At 45.7% G+C, this 22,403-nt stretch overlaps 1 long non-coding RNA gene across 4 annotated transcripts; it reads right to left on the bottom strand.

The window, feature by feature from the left end:
- Window positions 1-16,001: 16,001 nt before the first annotated feature.
- LOC110794133 (uncharacterized) lies at window positions 16,002-18,731 on the bottom strand. Of its 4 annotated transcripts, XR_008926894.1 has the most exons (4): window positions 18,023-18,729; window positions 17,600-17,938; window positions 17,016-17,114; window positions 16,002-16,928 (listed from the first exon to the last, which is right to left on the bottom strand). It is a non-coding gene; the product is annotated as an uncharacterized lncRNA (long non-coding RNA). The 4 variants fall into 4 exon arrangements; XR_008926892.1 differs by having other exon boundaries at window positions 16,002-16,252; window positions 16,342-17,938; window positions 18,023-18,731; XR_008926893.1 differs by having other exon boundaries at window positions 17,016-17,938; window positions 18,023-18,731.
- Between the last annotated feature and the right edge of the window lie 3,672 nt (window positions 18,732-22,403).

The following is a 22,403-nucleotide window of genomic DNA, read 5'->3' as shown; positions in this document are numbered from 1 at the left end:
TAGGGTCACACAAATAGTACGTAAATGGATCAAGTATTTAATGGCATTAAATACTCCATGTATGGATATTCGGAATCGACGGATCTTGGTTTCAGTGGGAGCTGAGATCGTCAAAGGCAAGAAATGAATACTCCGGAAACGATGATATTGTCGGAAACGGAAATATGGATCGTATCGGAAAAATAAATATTATCCAAGTCGTAGATGTTGCCGGAAACGGAAACATGGTACGTATCGGAAAATATTATTGGAAATGGAAATATTGCCGGAATCGGAAATATTGCCGGAAACGGAAATATTGCCAGAATCAGAAATATTATCGAAATCGGAAAATAATTCCTGAAACGGAAATATTAAATATTTGTTCGAAACGGAAATTAATTCCGGAATCGGAAATATTAAATATTGTTCGTATCGGAAATGAATTCCGGAATCGAGAATTTAATCGGAAGCATATCGTACGAATTAGCATCGGACGAGGCCTGCCAGACGAAGGCCCAGCACGAAGCCGGGCCATCACCTAGCAAAGCCACATGCATCACACACAGCCAAGCCTCGCCAGGCCCAGCGCAAGGCCAGGCCCAGCAAGGCCTTGGCGCGCGCGGAGCAAGCAAGTGGGCTGCGGCATTGGGCTGCGAGCGAGTGCAGACTCGCGTGGGCCGCAAGGCTTGCGCGGTGGTGCTCGTGCTCGTGCTCGTATACGGTTGTGTGCAATACAAATCCTAAGGCTATTAGAATTTGTTCTATGATTAAATCCTAATCCTAGTAGATAGATTTATTTAATAAGAGTCCTAACAGGATTCTAATTAAACTAAATTCGTATCCTAGTAGGATTACAAATCCTTTTCCATAGCTCTATAAATAGGTGCCTAGGGTCACAATTTATATATACAATTGAAGTATTCAAAGGTAAGATTTTGGAGCAAAATCAGCCAAACACTTGTAGCCTATTAGCCGAAATTCTTAGTACCTTAAGGGCGATTCTAGTTGGTCAAGCTTAAGGCGGATCCGGACGTGCTGTGGACTATCTACGGAGGGACGACACTTGGAGTTCTAAAGACTTGTTCTTGTTCGGTTCGGGCGCAGCTAGGGAGGGCACGCTACAAAGAGTATGCATCTAAATTATGCTAAATGATTATGTGTTAATGATATGTTTCCTGGCTTTATGGTTTTTCCGCATGATTTATGTTTATTCATATGTATCATAACCTAACATGCCTCTTCGCTGCAGAATAAGTTAAACCACAAATGTCAGAACCTCCAGCAATAAAATTCACAGTTTTAGTATGAGGGGGAGGTGGAGGAGGTCGAGACGAAGAGTTAGAGTTGTCTTTGTTGACGAAGCTGCGGGCTTTGTCTGACATGACGTCTTTGAGGTATCCATTCTTCAGCAGATAGGCTACTTCTCTTCTCAACGCAACATAGTCATTGGTGGTATGACCGATGTCGGCATGGAAATCACACCACTTCGAGGGATCCTTCTTTGATTCGGGTTTGCTGGACTTGGGTGGCCACTGCACTGCTTTCCCCATCTTCGAGAGGTGGTTCATCAGACTTACAGTGTCAACACAAAAAGAATATTCGTTAATTTTTGGAGGCAGGTCTGGGCTGTTCTTCCAGTCGGAGTCGTCGTCATCTTCCACCACTGCTACGTGTTGAGGTCGGGAATAAGGGGCAGGACGATCGTTGCTTCTCTTGGGGTAGGGCAATCGCCTTTCCGTCTTTGTATAATCGTTACCCCCTTTCCGAGAATAGAGAGTTTCTTCCAACCTAACTTGGGCCATTGCTTTGGCTTGAGCATCTTCGAACGTCTTGCAGGGATATTTAATCAGATCCCTCCAGAGGTCGGTTTCTCCGTACAATCCTTGTCTAAACGCTTAGATTGCTGTTGGGACATCACATTCAAGTACAGTTAATTTCTCCCTGATGAACCGGGATATGTAGTCCTTCAGGGGTTCGTCGGGGCGTTGGATCACACGGTATAGGTCGCTCGTCTGCTTCTCCAAGCATCTACTGCTAGCGAACTGTTGATTAAACATGTTGTCGAGATGAGCAAAAGAGGTGATTCACCCATTTGGCAGGCTGATTAACCACTTTAAGGCGGGTCCGATCAGTGTCGAACCGAACCCTTTGCAAAGGCTAGCTTCCCTCATGTGTTTGGGAACTGGGATAGTCATCATCCGCTGCTTGTAGGTCAAGATATGCTCCCTTGGATCGGTCGTTCCGTCATACATGGGCATATTGGGTGGGCTGAATTGTTTCGGGATGTCGATTGCGTCAATAGGGTCGGCATATGGTGAGTCGGCATAGCTATCTAGGCTGGCTTCTTTGATTGGTGTTGGTACTCCTGCGATTTTTTTTATCATAGTCATGATTTGTTGGAGTTGGTGATTGGTGTTTTCGCAGATGTTGTTAAGCACCGGGACAAGGGGGCTGAAGGTTTCAGGGAGGCTAGCTTGGAGATGTTGATAATAGGTGTTTTGTGGGTATACACTCTGAGGTTGGTGAGGAGTGAACTGCGGCACCACTTGTTGCATGTAAGGGGGCGTTCCTTGGGTAGCATGGGTACCTGCAACATAAGGGAAAGGAGTTACGAAACCGTGACTAACTGGAACGACTGACCTGTTAAGAGGAGTGTATGGAGAATAGTTTCGAGAAGAGTCCGGGCGCATTAGGGCGTTTGGGAACGCTGCTTGCGGCGCCTGACTGGCTAAGGGGACCGCCATCAACTGGGGGGGTGCTCCTGGCGCCGAAGTGGCTAGGTTGACGACAGGTTGAACGACTTGCTGAGAGAAGAGTTGATCCCACGGCATTTGAGTTGCTGGCGCCGATCCTTGTGCGGGGACTGTAACGGGCATGGGCATCGACATGGTTACCATTGGGGGTGGTAACGGACGAGATGCTGGAGCAGAGGCGGGAGCCGACATCATGGTGGATGTCGTCATGCCTGTTGTGGGGTTTTTCCGGTGAGATACCTTGGAGGTTTCTTGGTAACTCTTAAAGATTAAACAAGATTGTATTTTTATAGAGAGAGAAAGTAGAGAGAAGGCAGAGCAGCAATTGCTCTAGAATGTATTGATTGTGACCCCTTTTTCTAGGGAAGTGGGAATATTTATAGTACTAGGTTTTTGTGGGAATGACCTAATATTCCCCTTACATGATTGGCTGGGGAATGGGAGGAGGACACGTGTCCTTTCTCCTTACAATTCTCTGGTCCCTTTTAGCAATAGTGGGCTATTTGGGCCTATTGTGCTTAGTCATTCACTTGGGATACATACTAATTAAGCCCTTTTCCAGGTATAGGTTTTATACGTACATTTATACACACTTAAATACATACATTGTAGATACCTAGATTAATACTCATGCCCCGGAGTAGACTTCGTATGATTTCTGCTTAGGGGGCGCAATACGTGCCAGGTGTCACATCCTCATTGGTACACGAAGGCACGGTAATTTTGCCCACAACATTTGCCCCTCAAGAAGGGCATTTCTGGAAACACTTTCCGGGTATCGCTTCTTGACCTTTGATTTGCATCTTCATCTTTGGGTCAGGTGTTGAGGGGGTGACACGTGTCACCTTTCTCCATTTTGCCCCTCCCTATATATATAGAGGGGGGGTAAATTTCATTTTTTTACATTTCGTTTTCACAGAGCTCTCATAGGCGATTTCCGGCGTATTCCCACCACCATCAGGCGATTTCCGGCCACCACGAGACTCATCCTTTTCCTCGTCAAACTCATCCTGTTCTTCGCGAAACTCATCCTGTTCTTCGCGAAACTCATCCTGTTCTTCACCGAGTACTTCGCAGATCTTTCAAGGTTAGTTTTCGCCTTTCTTTCTTGTTTTTGTTATCCTCTCGTCACTTTTCTCTTTGTTAGCGGCCGACCTCTTAGTAGGGGTTTGAAGGTTTTATTTAAGATTTTTCCGCCGTTCATCTTTTGTCGGGGCGGACGTCCAATCACGTCTTTTTCTTCATTGTTGGTCACTCCTAAGCCGTGCTTCGTTCACTATGCAGAAGGCATGGCTAGAACCAAGCAAACGGCAGATCCTACGCGCCTGCGCTTGCGGGAAGAAGCATCGACACCCCCTAGGGAGAGATATTCTTCCACTGCCTCGGCAGTCGACGAAGAATTTGCCGAACTCTTTCAAGAGATCGACGAGTATGTCGAGGCGGGGGAGCAGGCGGCAAGCTCGTCGGAGGGTACAGCGAGCCAGGCAGTGGGGGAGCCAAGCGTCGCTCCATTGTCAACGGCCGCCGGGGAGCAAGAGGCTGCTCCCCAGCTTGTTAGGCCCAGAGGACGGGAGGAGGCCCAATTGCTTCCGTTAGAGATCACCCAGACGTGGGCTGGATGCGGTGGCTAGACAGGCACGGAGCCAAGATGAGGGATGACCTCTGTGTGGGGGAAGGGTATCAAATGCGCGTGCCGGCCGGTCTGGACTCGACCGTCAGCCTGCTTGCCGAGGGAGAATTCCCTGTGTATGCCGCATCCATCAAACTCGACATGAGATTCCCTCCACACCCCTTCGTTGTGGAGGTGTTAGATGGTTTTAACATCGGGGTGGCCCAACTGACCCCCAACTCATGGGCGGATATCTTTGGCTATATTGCCAAATGTGCGCTGAACGATGTGGAGCCGTCCTTCAACGCTTTTCTGCATCTGGTCTCCCTCTCTCGTTCCCCCAGCGCCGCCAAAGGGTGGTTTAATCTGAGCAGCCGTGGTACCTACCAGACAGTGGTCGGCAAGCTCAGCAAGTGGCATATGTGGAGAAAGAGGTGGGTCGTGTTTTACACGGACGACCAGGAGATGTATGAGCGGATGAGCCGCTGGAACTGCAACGCCAACTACATGGATCGTGACGAGCCCCTTCCACCCCTTACTGCCGAAGAGTGGGATCAGATAATGGTCCTGTTCAGGGCCAACACTTACCACTTAACAGTGGATAAGAGTTTCCATGTGCCGGCCGAATGGTTGCCGCACATTAGCCAGTTTCGGAACGAGGCCTTTCTAGCGGCCGTAGGCTTAGGATATTCCATGACTCGAGGTTGTATGACAATTTATGTGCCGCTCTGCCTTGGTCTTATTTATCTTTCTAACTTTGGATTTCTTTTGTTCACAGAGAGGAAGGAATGAGCAAGCTGTCGGCGGCGGATACCGGGAAGGGCGATATGACCGATTGGATGGCAGACATTTATGAGGCCAAAATGCAGAAAGCCAAGGCCGAGTTGGAGGAGAAGGTGAGTATTCTCTTAGGTTGTTTTTTCAAGTTAAGATCCCCCGTCCAGTGTCCACAGTGGACGTCTTTTTAGTGCTCGTCACTTTTTAATGACGGGCCCCTTAGTTAGTGTTTTTCCTGCGGTTGCCAAGGTGCGCCTCGTCACCTTTTAATGACGGGCCCCTTAGTTAGTGTTTTTCCTGCGGTTGCCAAGGTGCGCCTCGTCACCTTTTAATGACAGGCCCCTTAGTTAGTGTTTCTCTTTACAAGTGACTCGTGGTTGATAGGGTACGCCTCGTCATTTTCAAGACGGGCGTCCTTTTTAATGACGAGCCATTTTTCTATGAGTTCTTGCACTTGATAAGGTACGCCTCGTCATTTTTAAGACGGGTGTCCGTTTTAAATGACGAGCCACTATTTAGTGACTTGTGATTGATAAGGTACGCCTCGTCATTTTGGAGACGGGCGTCTTTTTAATGACGAGCCACTATTTAGTGACTTGTGATTGATAAGGTACGCCTCGTCATTTTGGAGACGGGCGTCCTTTTTTAATGACGAGCCACTATTTAGTGACTTGTGATTGATAAGGTACGCCTCGTCATTTTTGAGACGGGCGTCCTTTTTAATGACGAGCAACCGTTCTTCGTGTGACTTGTGATTGATAAGGTACGCCTCGTCATTTTGAGACGGGCGTCCTTTTTAATGACGAGCCACTATTCTGTGAGTGACTTGTCATTGATAAGGTACGCCTCGTCATTTTGAGACGGGCGTCCTTTTTAATGACGAGCCACTTTTCTGTGAGTGACTTGTGATTGATAAGGTACGCCTCGTCATTTTTAGATGGGCGTCCTTTTTAATGACGAGCCACTATCTGGTGAGTGACTTGTGATTGATAAGGCACGCTTCGTCATTTTTAAGATGGGCGTCCTTTTTAATGACGAGCCACTATCTGGTGAGTGACTTGTGATTGATAAGGCACGCTTCGTCAATTTTAAGATGGGCGTCCTTTTTAATGACGAGCCACTATATGGTGAGTGACTTGTGATTGATGACGAGGCTTAATATTTGACTGTCCTTTACTTTCTTTTTTAGGAAGCTAAGGACGCGGCTAGGGCGTCAGGGAAGAAGAAGGGGACGACTCTGTCCCAGCTGAAGAAGAGAGCTGTGCCAGCTGGCTCGGAGACCCCGAGTACCTTCAAGAAGCCAAAACCCCTACCCCGCCGTCTCGTGAAGAAAGACGAGTCGAAGGTTGCTGAGGGGGGATGCCCTGATGACGAAGAGATAGGCGTGGACAAGCCGTCTCTGGTGGTGGACTTGGTGTCCAAATCGAGGTCCGGTGGGCATCCGGACGAGATGGAGGACCCTCTTTCTGGAATCCCGGCCGACGTCCGCTCTCAGATACCTGCGGAGGTGGCCCGCCGAGCTAGGTCTTCGGGCGGTAAGTATTATTCGAACGTCATTCAGACGTATCGAGCCTCCTCTGGCAGTTCTTCTTACTCTCCGCGTCATCCTAAGGCCGTTGTTTTTCCTATAGCCAAAGACAAAGGGAAGGATGCAGCTGCTGCTGAGGACGAGAACGTAACTGCTACTCCCCACTATTCGTCAAAGGATAGGGTGGCTATATGCCGCAAGGTTTTTAAGGCCGTCCCCGCAGAGTATGTTGCTTCTCTTCCTGGCCGCAAGACTGACGCCCAGTTTGGTGCGATCCAGGCCACTCTTCTCGACGTAAGTCTATTTCCAACTTGCTTGTACTTGTCTTCTCTTTTAGTCATTTACTAACATGTAGCTCCTTTTGCAGTTGTTCTGCCGCATGGAGTTCTGCAAGAGTTGGAAGACCCGCACTGCTGAGGAGCTCAAAGCTCAGGTGGCTGAGTCCACCCACCATGGCGACTATGCGTTCAAATCCATTGAAGAGGTCCGCCTGCAGATGCAGACGACCATAGACCTTCAAGCAAAGGAGGTAGCTGCGTTGAGATCTGACAAGGCCGAGCTGCTTAAGAAGATCTTGGCGCAGGATAAAGACATGGTGGCAATGGTCGAGGAGGCCAAGACAGCGGCGGCGGAAATACGGACGCTTCAGGACCAGTTGCGGGAGTACCCTCAGGTCAAAGAGGCGGCTGAGGAGGCCGAGCATCTTCGTGGGGAGCTAGAGACGGCCAGATCGCAAGTTCGCACCTTGCGTGAGCGTCTCCTGGAATCCTATGATCAGGGGGAACAAGCGACCAAGGACGTTGTTAAGCACGCCTGGGAGAGCCACATGTCAGAGTATGATCTTGCGTGGTTCCAGCGGCGAATAGAACATAGTGCCGCTGTGTTGGCTGCTGAACGTCTTGGTCAGCTGCCCCCTGAGTTTGTATCCTCCGATGACGAGGACGATGCGGCCGCTCCCTGATTTGCTTCCTTGTGTATTATTCCAGCAAAAATTTATTTAAGTGTTCTCATGCCTAAGGGCAAAAACAATTATTTTGTTATGTTTTGGCGCCGCTGGCGTCTGTACCATCGTGCCTGCTGAGCACTCAACAATTTGTTTTGAATATTTGGCCACCTTTGCACGCCTCTTGCGGGCGTTGTTCTATAAATAGGCTATTTTTGTTCTTTTATCTCGCATTTATTTGTTCTTCATCATTTGATTATTCCTTAGTCTATAGGCTTAATCAATAGGTATGGTAGCCAAGGTGCAACTGAGTGTACACTAAGCACGTTGGTGCCGCAGGCAACTGAGCATGCGCTAGGCACTACTATGGTCGTCTCTTTCTTTGGCGAGTATGTCTATAACGTTATTGATTGACGCGAGTCAATCAATAGGTATGATTGCCGCTAGACATGCTCGTCAAATGGACTGGACGGCCAAATATTCGTGCCGCCGAACTTCTGAGCAAACAACCCTTGTTTCGAAGTTAATCGTGCCGCTGAACTTTTGAGCGAACAACCTTTGTTTCGAAGTTGTTGGTGCCGCTGGCAACTGAGCATGTGCTAGGCCTCACTGTGGTCGTCGCTTTTTTTGGCGAGCGTGTCTATAACGATATTGATTGACGCAAGTCAATCAATAGGTATGATTGCCGCTAGACATGCTCGTCAAATGGACTGGTCGGCCAAACGTGCATGCCGCCGCACTTTTCAGCAAACAACCTGTTTCAAATTATTGGTGCCGCAGGCAACCGATCATCCGCTAGGCACTACTGGGGTCGTCTCTTTCTTTGGCGAGCATGTCTATAACGTTATTGATTGACGCAAGTCAATCAATAGGTATGATTGCCGCTAGACATGCTCGTCAAATGGACTGGACGGCCAAATATTCGTGCCGCCGCCCTTTTGTTTCAACGTTGTTCATGCCGCTGAGCTTTTGAGCAAACAACCTATGTTTCAAAGTTGTTCATGCCGCTGAGCTTTTGAGCAAACAACCTATGTTTCAAAGTTGTTCATGCCGCTGAGCTTTTGAGCAAACAACCTATGTTTCAAAGTTGTTCATGCCGCTGAGCTTTTGAGCAAACAACCTATGATTTAAGGTTTATTTGTGCCGCTGACACTTACTATGCCGTACTGGTCGGCCAGCGGCTTGCTATACTGGGAAGGGAGTTGGATAGGTGATCAGCCTACAACTTGGTGCTAATCTGGGCCACTTCTTAGGCTTCAAACAATTAGTCTTGCCGAGAGTATTTGCTAATCTGGGCCACTTCTCAGGCCGTCATACAATTAGGCTTTGGTTATGCATTGGAGCGTATATTTTTATATTCATTGTTCGAGCAATAAATATTGTGAGACAAAATAGAGTAGTATTATTTATAACTTTGCAAGGCGAATTTAGCCGGTTACAAAAGTAATTACTACCCTACTATGACCATTAGAGGCCGCCCCTTGGGCAATGGATCTTGGTAAGTAAGACAAGGCTTAGCACATATCTAGAAGAAATACTTCTTGAGATTGTCTGCATTCCAAGTGCGCAAAATAGGCCGGCCTTGCATGTCTTGAATGCGGTAGGTTCCATCTCTAACCACATCATAGATCTCGCAAGGTCCCTCCCAAGTGGGCGTCAGCTTACCCTGTTCATTTGCTCGTCCTGTGGACTCCATTTTCCTGAGGACAAAATCTCCCACTTTGAGCACTCTATTAGAGACTCTCTTGTTGTATTCTCTTGCCATCCTTATCTTGTACAACTGTTGTCTGAGCGCTGCATTTCCTCTAACCTCGGGCAGAAAGTCCAAGGCTGCTTTCATTGTCTCCCAGTTAGCATTTTCGTCGTACAGCATGACTCTCAACGTCGGTTCACACATTTCTATGGGCAGGACAGCCTCGGCGCCATAGGCTAGCAAGAAGGGTGTTTCACCGGTTGAATTCTTAGCCGTAGTGCGGATGGACCATAAGACATTTGGCAGCTCATCAGCCCACAGACCTTTGGCTTCGTCAAGCTTCTTTTTCATTCCTTCGGAGATAATTTTGTTGAACGCCTCAACTTGACCATTGGCTTGGGGTCGTCCGACTGATGCAAAACAAGTGTGTATACCGTGATCTGCCAGCCACTCTTTCAGCTTAGGCGTCTCAAACTGGGGCCCATTATCAAAGACGATAGCCTGTGGAATCCCAAAGCGAGTCATGATGTTCTTCCAAATGAATGCTCTCACATCAGTAGTTTTTATGTTTTTGAGCGCTTCTGCCTCCACCCATTTGGTGAAGTAATCTACAGCAACGATGACATAACGCCTTCCTCCTGGTGCGGTCGTAAATGGGCCTAGAAGATCCATCCCCCATTTAGCGAATGGAATTGGGCTTGTAATGGGCGTCAGAACTCGTGCTGGTTGGTGTATTAGGTGAGAAAAGCGCTGGCATTTGTCACACTTCTTGACCAGTGAGATTGCGTCCTCCTTAAGAGTCGGCCAGTAATAGCCGGTTCGAAGTGCCTTTTCAGCCAAAGCCCTTCCACCAATATGCGAGCTGCACAACCCCTGATGAAGGTCTTCTAGAATTTCCTGCCCCTTCTCAGGTGTTACACATCTTAACAAAGGACGGGAGTAGGCCTTTTTATAGAGGGTGCCGTTCCACATTTCAAACCAAGAACATTTCTTTTGAAGTTTTGCCGCTTCCCTTGAGTCTTCGGGCAAGACTCCATTCATTTTGAAGTTCACTATGTCATCCATCCATGTGGACGTTCTGTCAAGAGTTTCCACCTCCATTTGCTCAACACTTTTGTGCTCCTTTACCTCCCAAAAAACGTGCCGAGGGGTATCACAAGACGCTGAACTTGCCAACTTTGACAGGGCATCAGCTTGGTTATTTTCCGAGCGAGGGACTTGCCTTACTTCAAAACTTTTCAGTGGCTCTACTTCCTGATGGACGGCCTACATGTATTTGACCATAGTCGGATTCCTAGCTTCGTAGGTCCCATTAACTTGGCTCACAATCAGTTGGGAGTCAGATAGTGCTACAATATCCTCGGCGCCTGCCGCCTTACACATTTTAATGCCACAAAGCAGAGCTTCATATTCGGCTTCATTATTTGACGCCTGGAAGTTAAATCGCATAGCATACTCAAAAGTATCTCCTTCTGGGGAGTGACAGATTATCCCTGCTCCACATCCATTCTGTGTGGATGAGCCGTCTACATACACTGTCCACACCGTGTTTGTATTCTTGGCAAAGTCTGGCCTCGTCATTTCAACAATAAAGTCGGCACATGCCTGCCCCTTGACAGCTTTCCTCGGCTCATAGGTGATATCAAAGGCGTTCAGCTCTATTGCGCAACTTAGCATTCGTCCTGACGCCTCCAGCTTTGTGAAGGGCAATTTGAGCGGTTGATCTGTGTAGACCACTATTTTGTGAGCTAAGAAATAAGGACGGAGCTTTTTGCTGGCCATGAATAGAGCTAAGCCAAACTTTTCCACTGTAGGGTATCTAACTTCAGCATTTTGAAGAACATGACTGACAAAATATACCGGCATCTGTATTCCCTCCCTTTCTGTCAGTAGAACGGCACTCAACGAGTGCTCGGACACAGCGAGATACATGTACAAAGTCTCTCCTAGCAAGGGGCTAACAAGACGAGGCAAGGTATGCAAGTGCTCCTTTAATCTGACCAATGCCGCCTCGGCCTCGTCCGACCATTCAAACTTGGCCTTCTTTTTGACAGACCTGAAAAAGTAGTGGCACTTGTCTCCAGCCCTGGAAAGGAATCTGCCCAGGGCGGCCAAGCAACCTGTGAGCCGCTGGACCTCCTTCACTGTCTTTGGTGAGCTCATATCAATTACTGCCTGGATTTTGTCTGGGTTGGCTTCAATTCCTCTTTCATCAATCAAGAAACCTAAGAATTTGCCTGCCGTCACCCCGAACACACACTTCTTAGGGTTCAACCTCATGTTGTAAGCTCGAATAGTCTCAAATGTCTCCCTGAGATCAGTTATGTGCGCCGCCCTCAGCTTACTTTTTACGATCATATCGTCAATGTAAGCTTCAATATTCCTGCCGAGCTGCTTGATGAACACAGTGTTAATAAGACGCTGAAAGGTGGCCGGTGCATTCTTTAAACCAAACGGCATCACCTTGTAGCAGTAAAGGCCTTGTTCAGTAACAAATGACGTTTTTTCCTGGTCGTCAGGCCACAACGGAATCTGGTGAAACCCTGAGTAGGCATCCATAAAGCTCATCATAGCATGCCCTGCTGTAGAGTCGACGAGCCGGTCAATCTTGGGCAGTGGGAAGCTGTCCTTTGGACATGCCTTATTGAGGTTGGTGTAGTCAACACACATTCTCCAGGTACCATTAGGTTTTTTGACGAGGACCACGTTAGCAACCCAATCGGGGTACTGACTAGGCCTGACGAACCCAGCCTCCATCAACTTTTGTATTTCCGCGGCTGCCGCCTTATTTCTATCTTCCCCATGGTTCCTTTTCTTCTGACGAACCGGTTTGAAGTTTGGGTCCACATTAAGCTTATGGACGGCTACAGCAGGGTCAATACCCGGCATTTCGTCCACTGTGAAAGCAAAGATATCTTCAAATTCTCTCAAAAGGTGGACCAACTCTGCCGCCAGCGGGTCGTCAGGAGAAATCCCGATGGGCACTACTCTGTCAGGTTTATCTGTGTTTAATACCACATTGAAATGGGCCCAAACAGGCTCTGGACGTCTCTCTTCCATGTGCCCTGCTGAGATAGTTAATGTTTCTTTGACGACCTTGGGTTGCGTGTCGCCACATTTTCGTTTGTTGCTCGATGTCCCTTTCTCTTCACCCGTCCCCCATGCTTCTGGACTCAAGGTGGTTAGGTAGCAATCTCTAGCTTGTTGCTGGTCACCATGTATAGTGCTGACGCTCCCATCGTCACAAATGAACTTAAGAAGCATCAGATGAGTCACAATGACAGCCTTTGCCCTGTTCAACGTGGGACGCCCCAAGATGATGTTATATGCCGTCAGATCTTTCACTATGAGAAAACGGACATCCATTTGCCGAGATTCCTTTTTATTTCCCATCCTCAGAGGAAGGGTAATTATGCCGACTGGGTGGATGACACTACCTCCGAAGCCTATAATGGGATAGTGGATTTTCTCAATCTTTGAGGGATCATGTTGCAGCCGATTCAAGCACTCTAGACTAATTATGTCCGACGAACTTCCTGTATCAACCAAAATACGCCAAACCCTTAGGTTAGCAACTTTTAACTCAATTACCAAAGGATCGTCATGCGGGGTGGAGATTTTCCCACGGTCGGCCTCGCCGATTTCAACTTTTGGAAACGGGTCAACTGTGGCCTTGCCGGACAGCATCACTTGCCCCAATCGCTTGGCATAATCCTTCTGGCCCCGCATGGTCGGCCCGCCGGCGGCCAATCCTCCTGAGATGACTGCCACGCACTCTGGGTCGGTACGATTCCCATCTTCCTCCGAGGGAGGGGATTTGTTTTTCTTGTAGAAGGGTTTGCCAGAACCTCCCGTGTTCCTGCTGATATAACTTTTTAAGAACCCCTTGGTGGCTAGGCCATCCAATGCCCTTTTCAAGCTCTTACATTCATTGGTGTCATGCCCAATGTCACCGTGAAAGTGACAGTACAGTTTGGGGTCCCTACTTTCTGGTGGCGACTTCATGGGAAATGGACGATCAATGTCATATTTGGACCCGACGTCCATCGGAATTGTGTACATGTCTGTGTTATACTCGAATCGCTCCCGATCATAAGTTCTGGGCCGTTTCTGACCTGCCGCTCCGGGGGCCCTGTCTGACTCTTTTGCAATAGCCCACGTCCCGTTAGGCCGGTTCTTCTTTTCGAATTTCTCCTTTTTTGCCGCTAGCTCGGCGGTATCACTTCCTCTGGGGTCTTTCGGGACGCTGCAAATCTCTGTTGCATGAATGAAGGCCTCGGCCTCATCCAGCACTTCTGCCATTGTTCGGACGCTTTTCTTTACCAGATCAAACTTGAAAGAGCCCTTTTTAAGCCCTCGAATGAAGTTATCGAATGCAACACCATCTGGCAAATCCGGAATTTGCCCTGCCTCTAGATTGAATCTCTTCACATAACTCCTCAGGGACTCATCCTTCCCTTGCATAATCCTACTCAGATGCATGCTCGTCTTCTTCTCTTCCTTGTGAGCCATGAACCGAGTAGAGAACAATAGCTCGAGCTCCGAAAAAGAGCGAATAGTTCCGGCTGGAAGTCTCTCGAACCACTTAGAGGCTACTCCTTTGAGTGTGCCCGGAAAATACTTACACCAGGTTGAGTCAGTTGTTCCTTGGACATACATGTGATGCCGGTAAACCAAGAGGTGCATGTCCGGATCTGTGGTACCATCGTAAGCATCAATGTTGGGCGGCTTGACTTTGGGTTCCCTCGGGGCTCTCATGATGGAGTCTGCAAAAGGAGTGGTGTGCCCTAGGGCCATGTTGGACACCCCCTCCTGAATGTGATATACAGGGTCTTGACGCCTTGAGTAGGGTAGCCGCTGGGAGGACTCGCGTCCGCGAGTTTGACGGGTTGGACGGGTGGCACCTGGACGCGCCTGGCTCAGATGCGTATAAGTTGGATGAGGGAGAGGTCTATCCGGCATGACGGGGGTTGACCCAGTGTCAGAAAGTTCAAACTCAGAGTCAGGCAACTGCTCTGCGCGTGGCTGCTCACGTCCTCGGGACGTTTCTCCGATCAGCCGCCGTGGCATTCGGCGTGGTAGGTAAGACATTGCCTGATTGGGCTGACTTGTTGGCGGCTGTCTCCTTAGGTCCTCGCCTGTCAGCCTGGTCCAGACATTTGGGGGGCGCAAAGAAAGTGTTGGCCTATTGCTTGCCGGCCTCTCATGATTTGCAGCCACAGCAGTGGTGTAGATCAGCATACTCTTCTGTACCTCAGCATTAACTGTCTTTCCCACATCAGCTTGGAACTCAGCCAAAATAGCCCGAAGAGCACCCACAGAGACAGGCATATCAGGGTTCTCCTCTATTACCGTATCCACCCGAGGATCCAGGTGTCCTCCAGGAGGGGTGCGATTGGCCTGGTCGTCCTCCTCGCTGAGCACCTCTACCTCGGCAGTGTGACGAGGGGTGTGCCCGGCCGCAAATATACGCGCGGCATCTTCGGTGATTCTTGTGGCCGGCGTATGATGTTCAGTCGGCATTTCTCTTTCGAGGGGTGGCCGCTCTACTCGCGTAGGCCGCCCAGCATCGTTGTCCTGTCGTTGATCTTCCATGTTACCGTACCTCCCCACAGACGGCGCTAAATGTTGTGGGGTTTTTCCGGTGAGATACCTTGGAGGTTTCTTGGTAACTCTTAAAGATTAAACAAGATTGTATTTTTATAGAGTGAGAAAGTAGAGAGAAGGCAGAGCAGCAATTGCTCTAGAATGTATTGATTGTGACCCCTTTTTCTAGGGAAGTGGGAATATTTATAGTACTAGGTTTTTGTGGGAATGACCTAATATTCCCCTTACATGATTGGCTGGGGAATGGGAGGAGGACACGGGTCCTTTCTCCTTACAATTCTCTGGTCCCTTTTAGCAATAGTGGGCTATTTGGGCCTATTGTGCTTAGTCATTCACTTGGGATACATACTAATTAAGCCCTTTTCCAGGTATAGGTTTTATACGTACATTTATACACACTTAAATACATACATTGTAGATACCTAGATTAATACTCATGCCCCGGAGTAGACTTCGTATGATTTCTGCTTAGGGGGCGCAATACGTGCCAGGTGTCACATCCTCATTGGTACACGAAGGCACGGTAATTTTGCCCACAACAATGCCGACCTGAGATGGGGCGACCCAGGCAGCTGTCCTGGCGACGGCAGCCGCCGATGTACTTGCAGAAGATGGTTGAGTTGGAGGCGGGGGAAGCCAACTCGGATTAGAGCGGGGCTGATTTGGTAGCGGGTCGAACACGCGGATCTGCTCGAGAACTGGACCCCCAGGCTCGCCAAAGGGTATATGGAGGGGATGGTCTGGAGCGGCGTCAAGATCCAAGCGGCGGTTTAGCCCAGACGTGTCTCGCCGGTACTGGAATCTGGATCTGGTAGCGATGGAGGCGGTGGACCTAACTTAAGATTGCAACGCTTCATTTTCCTTTTAGAGGATGTTGATGCGCTGCTCCATGGCTTCGAAGCGACGAGTGATATCATCGGATGAGCTAGCATTTCCGGCCATGGTGATTGGAATGGTATTATCGAGCTGCTTTTGATTGTCAGCCCCACGGTGGGCGCCAAATTGTTTTGGGCAAATTCTATTTAGAGACGAACTTGCCTTGATGATGGTGCTAACAATCGATCGAGCTAGATAATTTAGAGTCACGAGAGTAAGTTGTAATAGCATGGAATAATAATATTTTTATTGCTTGGAATTCGTATATGTAAACTGACAAATTTAAGCCATTTTATAGGCCTTTACAACAAGAGTGTAACGTTCGTGCTTAATTGCACATAATTGAACAATAAATACGTAATGAAGGCCGGCTTCATCAATGGTTCGTAACGGTTATCTTGATCCCAACCGTTGAGAGTAAGTTAGAACGGTGCTACCATGTTTACTGCAACCAGTAAAACAGAGGACTGGACAAGTTGATATCCTGCCATGGCATCAAATGCCCACTTAAATCGCATAAACAATGAAGCATTAAACCAATAGTGTATCTGAACAATTTCAAAGTGGAAGTACCTTCTATAGGAAATTTTACGGGACAAAATGAACCTTGCCCCATACTCTGCTTCCAAGAAACATAAAATCTTCACATAAAAAAACTAACAAAAACAACAAATGAAGCGGAAACCCGAAGAAAAAATCAACTAGTCACCAAGACACTGCCTTGAACATCAAATCACCAGTAGTTTTCCCTCCATCTTGCATCCCAGATTGATCAGTAACAATCTTTGGAGGGGAGGGGGAGAAATGTAAGAATTGGCTTACCCTTGAACAATAGAATCCTTCACAACATTTATAAAGTTATTTTTACTTCACTGGGAAGCTTGTCAGCTAACAGTATGTTAGGTCCTTACAAGTAAGATGGTTTTTAAATATATCACCAACACAAAATAACATAATAACGCAAAAAAAAAGTATGACACTAACATCCAAAACAAACTTATCTGCTTATATGGACCAAAGGCCTATACCGAATAGGCAGCCATAAAATCCCATTCATACACTGTTTGGAAAAATTCTCCCAGTTTCTACCGTGGACAGTCAATGCTCACAACTCCAGTTTCAATATCCTATTTAAGATCTCTCTCCAATGGCTCTACAATCTGAAGAGGGGTACATAAGTTACCAAAGAAAAAAGACTTGATCCTTCAACAGTCAAATTAAGAATGCAAACTAAATGAAAATCATACCATGGTTATTTGTTCTTCTTGTTTGGTGTTTCAAAAACACACTTCATTGATGAAGTGTCTACCACTGTTTCACAAAAATGACAAAATTGGATCTACTACCTATAACGAGATGAAAACAAAGAAGTTCAGTTGTCAATGGTTGGACACTTGGACCACTATGCCAATGCAAAGACCATTTCACATAGACTAACAATCATTTTATGGGTCAATCATAATATTTAACATTATGGAGAGAATATATTTTCTTCAAACTGAAAAATAATATAGCTTAAGAAGGCTGAAACATTTCAGTCATTCAACGGTCAAAAAACTACCACACATTTTATAAATGTAGCTATATAAACTACAATTTCTCTGCTACAACATGAGCAAACTCAGTAAAGGAATTTTTATAGTTGTATGTCTTCTATCATTATACGAATCTTGTCAATTTCATGACCACGTAAAAACCTAAGAATTTCAAATTAGACAGAAATAGAATTTAAAACAACAAAGTGGGCACATTTATCTTCTACTAGTATCTGCAAGACATTCTCAAATCAACAGATACAAGGACATATAAACACGTATACTGACAAACTCACATGTTCACCAAATAACTGAGATAAACTTGGGTGTAGCAAACATTCACTTGGTTATTCTTTGAGCCAGTCATCATTCGAGCTTAGTTGCACCTCCCATCATCGTAGCTAGAGCCTGGCTAACATCAAAATCAGACCGCATACTCAAATTTCCAATTGTATTTGACTTATTTAGCAGTAACTGATCCCTTTCCTTATTATTGCGTATGAGCTGACTTCTATGGATCCAGGGCTTGCTTATCACTGGTAATTATATGTTAGTATTTTTTTTCTCACCACCTCCATTGGCTAAACGTAATTGCTTACCACTTTCAATTGTGAATCACTAAATATAATTATAATCTGCACAAAGTTGAAATCAAATCAGCTTCATGCATACAGTTCAAAGAAGTACTTCGAATACTTAAACAATTCTGCCTATCTCACCATGAACAAAATATAAAGTGAGATCAACTTAGTAGGTCTTATAAGACGTACAGATCCATTTTGTTCATGATACGCGTAATTAAAGACTAAACCTTATGATGCCATGTTGTTTTTCCTGCAAAACAGCAATATATGTATTTGTTAGAGCTTATAAATAAAAGTAGCTTGAAAATGTACTCAGTTATAAAATGATAAGGAATCAAAGATGATTGCAAAAAAATCATGTCCAAATCACAGTTTAAGCAATATAATTGGGTAAGACAGTCTTATATTCTAAGACTTGCTCTAAAGGGTCAGAGATGATACTAAATAAAGGCAGGGCTTGTTGTTTGATCCTTTTGTGCCGCTCACAAGTCACAAGAGAGGAGGATATAGATGATGTGCGTGCATTTTCTAGATATTATTCACCTGGCTGCCTTTAGACTGCAGTATTTCCGTGGTAATATGTCGTTTACAGTACAAGAATTCCGGTGGTGGTGAGGGCGGCGATCTGGAGAAGCGGCGCCTTCACAGTTGGAGAAACAGGGAAAGAGAAGAGAAAGCAGAGACGCGGTACTGAAAAATAGGCGAGGGAAGTCTTTTATTTTTTTCGCAAAATATTCATGTTTCATGGGTGATCAGTGGCAGCTGGTGAGGTGAATTAAATTAATTAGTAACCATTTTACTTATAGCAGTTATCATTAACAAGTAGTAGTGGGTTACTAATTTAGATTACTATTTATAACTGGCATATTAAAGGTTAATTACTAATAAATAATTTAGTAATGGGTTATTTAAAAGCCAATTACTATTGGTTTGGTTGACGATTTTTATACTAGTATTAGAAACGACGTGTTTAGATGTCAGTTACTAATACCATTTTTGTAACTGACCTCATTTCAGCAAGTTACTAATGAGTGGTTACTAATAGCGTTTTTTCTACTAGTGACTGGTCATTCCACTCAAACTTTGCTTCCTTCTTCATCAAGGTTGTCATTGGTTTGGCGATTCTAGAAAAGTCTTGCACAAAGCGTCTATAATAACCCGCTAAACCAAGAAAACTCCGAATATCGGTGACACTCTTAGGTGTAGGCCACTCACTAACAGCTTTTATCTTTGCAGGATCTACTACAACTCCTTCCTTGGATACGAAATGTCCTAAGAACGCAACTTTCTCCAGCCATAATTCACACTTCGAGAATTTGGCATACAACTGGTTGTCTCTCAGGGTACTCAACACTGACCTTAAGTGTTCCGCATGATCCTCCTCATTCTTAGAGTAGACCAGAATATCATCTATGAAAAACACTACAAACTTTTCCAAGAATGCATGGAATACTCGGTTCATTAAGTCCATAAAGATTGCAGGTGCATTGGTTAATCCAAAAGGCATAACTGTGAACTCATAACGACCGTATCTAGTCCTAAATGCAATCTTTGGTATATCGTGCTCTGCGATTCTAAACTGATTTAACCTGACCTCAAGTCAATCTTTGAAAACATTCCCGCTCCTTTCAATTGGTCAAATAGATCATCTATCCTAGGCAAAGGATACTTATTCTTGATTGTGACCTTATTAAGCTTCCTGTAGTCTATACAGAGTCTCATACTTCCGTCCTTCTTCTTCACAAACAATACTGGCGCTCCCCAAGGCGATGCACTTGGTCTAATATAGCCTTTCCCTAGTAATTCCTCAAGTTGACCTTTTAACTCACTCATTTCTGCTGGAGCCATCCGGTATGGGGCTTTCGAGATAGGTGCAGTTCCGGGTGTTAGGTCTATGGTAAAATCAATTGGTCGATTGGGCGGCATTCCCGGGATCTCTTCCGGAAACACGTCCAGGAATTCACTCACCACTGCAATATCCCCTGGTTGCTCTTTCATCACATGGTCTAGGTCTCTTACGTTTCATAAGAAAACAGGGTTCCCTTTGTGTATTAACTTCAAGAGCTCCATTGCCGTGATGATTCCTACACTCCTAGGTTTCCCAAAACGGCGATACGATACAACCTTTCCTAGACTAGACTTCAAGTGAATCTTCTGTTTCTCACAGTCAATCTTAGCTTTGAACATTACCAACCAGTCCATTCCCAAAATCACATCTAAATCTCCTAACTCAAACTCAATTAGGCTAGACAAGAATATGGTCTTGGCTATGGTTAAAAGTACATCCCTATGGATCTTAGTGCATTTCACAATCTCACCGGTTGGTATCACTAAGGGTACTTCAATATCTTCAGGTTCTTTCAATCCCAACTTCTCTAAGATACTCTTTCATATAAACGAATAAGTCGCACCAGAATCAAATAGTACTTTAACTAAAATGGAGTTAATAGAAAAAGTACCATCTATGACGTCAGACGAATTTTCGGCCTCTTGCCTAGTGATCACATTCAGCTTTCCTTGGGCAACTCCCTTGTTATAGCCACCTCCATTGGCATTTCCATTGGCATTTCGGTTCCCATTCTGCTGATAGTTCCTTCCGGGCTTTCCATTACCTTGGCCATTATTGCCATTGTTACCATTCTGGAACCCTTTTGGTTTCCACCATTGTTCCCTCCATTCCGGTTTTGGTTATTCCGATTGTTGTTTTGGCGGTTGCCTTGGTTGACTTGGTTGGGTTTCCCATTCTTGGCCCAACACTCAAATTCTCTATGGCCTAGCTTCTCACAAAACCTACAGACAACTTGGTTTCCATTACAGTCTCGACCTGGGTGATTAGTATGGCAACGTCTACACTTATAGACTCTTGTTCCATTCCCTGCAGACTGATTCTTATCTCCATTGTTATTGTGGAAGTTGTTTCTGTTTCCACCCTGGTTTCCCCTGAACAGGAAATGATTGTTTCCCTTGTTTTTCTTAAAGTTCCCTTGATTCTGGTGGCCACCACCTTGGTTTTGGTTAACAACATCCTTCCTCTTCTCACCAATTCCATTCTTCCTTAATTTGCTGCAGGCCATACAGATGGGCAGCTTTTCCATACAGGGTGTCAAGAGATCTAAATGTCTCTCCAGCAAGCATCAATTGCAAATCCATAGTCAATCCACTCTCAAATCTCTGAGCTCTAAGCTCCTCAGTTGCCACCACTTCCGGTGCAAATCTAGACAGCTCTATAAACTTGGAATAGTACTCTGTTACAGAAAACCCTTCCATTTTCAACTCGATGAACTCTTGGGCTTTCTGCTTTTTCAGATATGGTGGGTAAAACTTGTTCCTTAAGGCTACCTTGAATGATTCCCATCCAAATCCAGGTGTAGCTCCTAAAGCATTCTCACACCTCTGTCACCACAAATCAGCTTCTCCCCTAAGGTAATACAAAGCACTATTAACCCTAAGGTTCCGTGGGCAATTGACAGCTACGATAAGCTTATCGAACTCCCTTAACCAGTTCTCAAGTACAGTTGGGTCTATCTCCCCTTGATACAAAGGAGGCTTACTTTGGGCCATCTTCTTAAACATCTCACCAGCTGGATCAACTCCCTGGTGATTCCTATTTTGTGCTAAGTTCTGCACTACTTCAGCTAGTTGCCTAACCACATCGGCAATCCCTTGGGTAGTCATTTCCCATCTCCTGAATAAAACAAAAGACTAACTTTAATAACTGAGTTTGGATACTGTCTTACTAAAACATTGCACTAACTAACCATACAATTAGTACACATACACGAAAATTTCGGACCCTAAGCAAGACAGGCGCCTATTATAGCCGCTTTCTCTCTTAGTCCGCATCACAAAGTTTAAGTGGTGAAAATTGAACCACCTTGCAAGTATAATTTCATTGAAGAAATACATGAAATTCTTTTGCGACAATCTCTCAAAGAGAACATAAACTTAGAATTAGAGGTAAAAGAAAGAATTCTAAACTTTATTACTTCAATGGGAAAATAATACATCCTTTGGATCGTACTTTATTCGAAAAACCACAAAACTGAACTACTAAAACCATAAATAGTTGTTTACTACTTTATTACTTCACTAAAATTTAAGCACTAGCTATTACATCAGAAAAGACTTTAAATTGCTACTCTACTATCCAACCTCCTCCACAAACTGGTGAAGAGTGCTCATGGCCTTCAAAGTCATCAAAGTCTTCCTCTGGATCAAACTCATACTCCATATCCTCATTATTCTGTTGTAGCTCACTATTTACTTCATCATTGTTAGTCTCAGGCTCAATTTCTGTGTCACTGGAGATCTCAATCGTAGGCTCAGGAATGATAGGATTAGGGTTCTCAATCTCCAACAACATCATCATCATCACTATCCTCATCCATCTGAATCTCTGTCTCATTATCTAATCCTGTAAGGTTGATGTTTTCCACTGTTTTACCATCATCAAAACATTCCTCCCCAAGCTCTATAATCGTGGTCATAATCTCCAAATCATATCTCCATCTACCAT

Source organism: Spinacia oleracea, chromosome 2, assembly GCF_020520425.1.
Source record: "Spinacia oleracea cultivar Varoflay chromosome 2, BTI_SOV_V1, whole genome shotgun sequence".
Classification (NCBI taxonomy): domain Eukaryota; kingdom Viridiplantae; phylum Streptophyta; class Magnoliopsida; order Caryophyllales; family Amaranthaceae; genus Spinacia; species Spinacia oleracea.
Note: the sequence above shows the minus strand (reverse complement) of the source record. Positions and strands in the feature narration are given on the sequence as shown.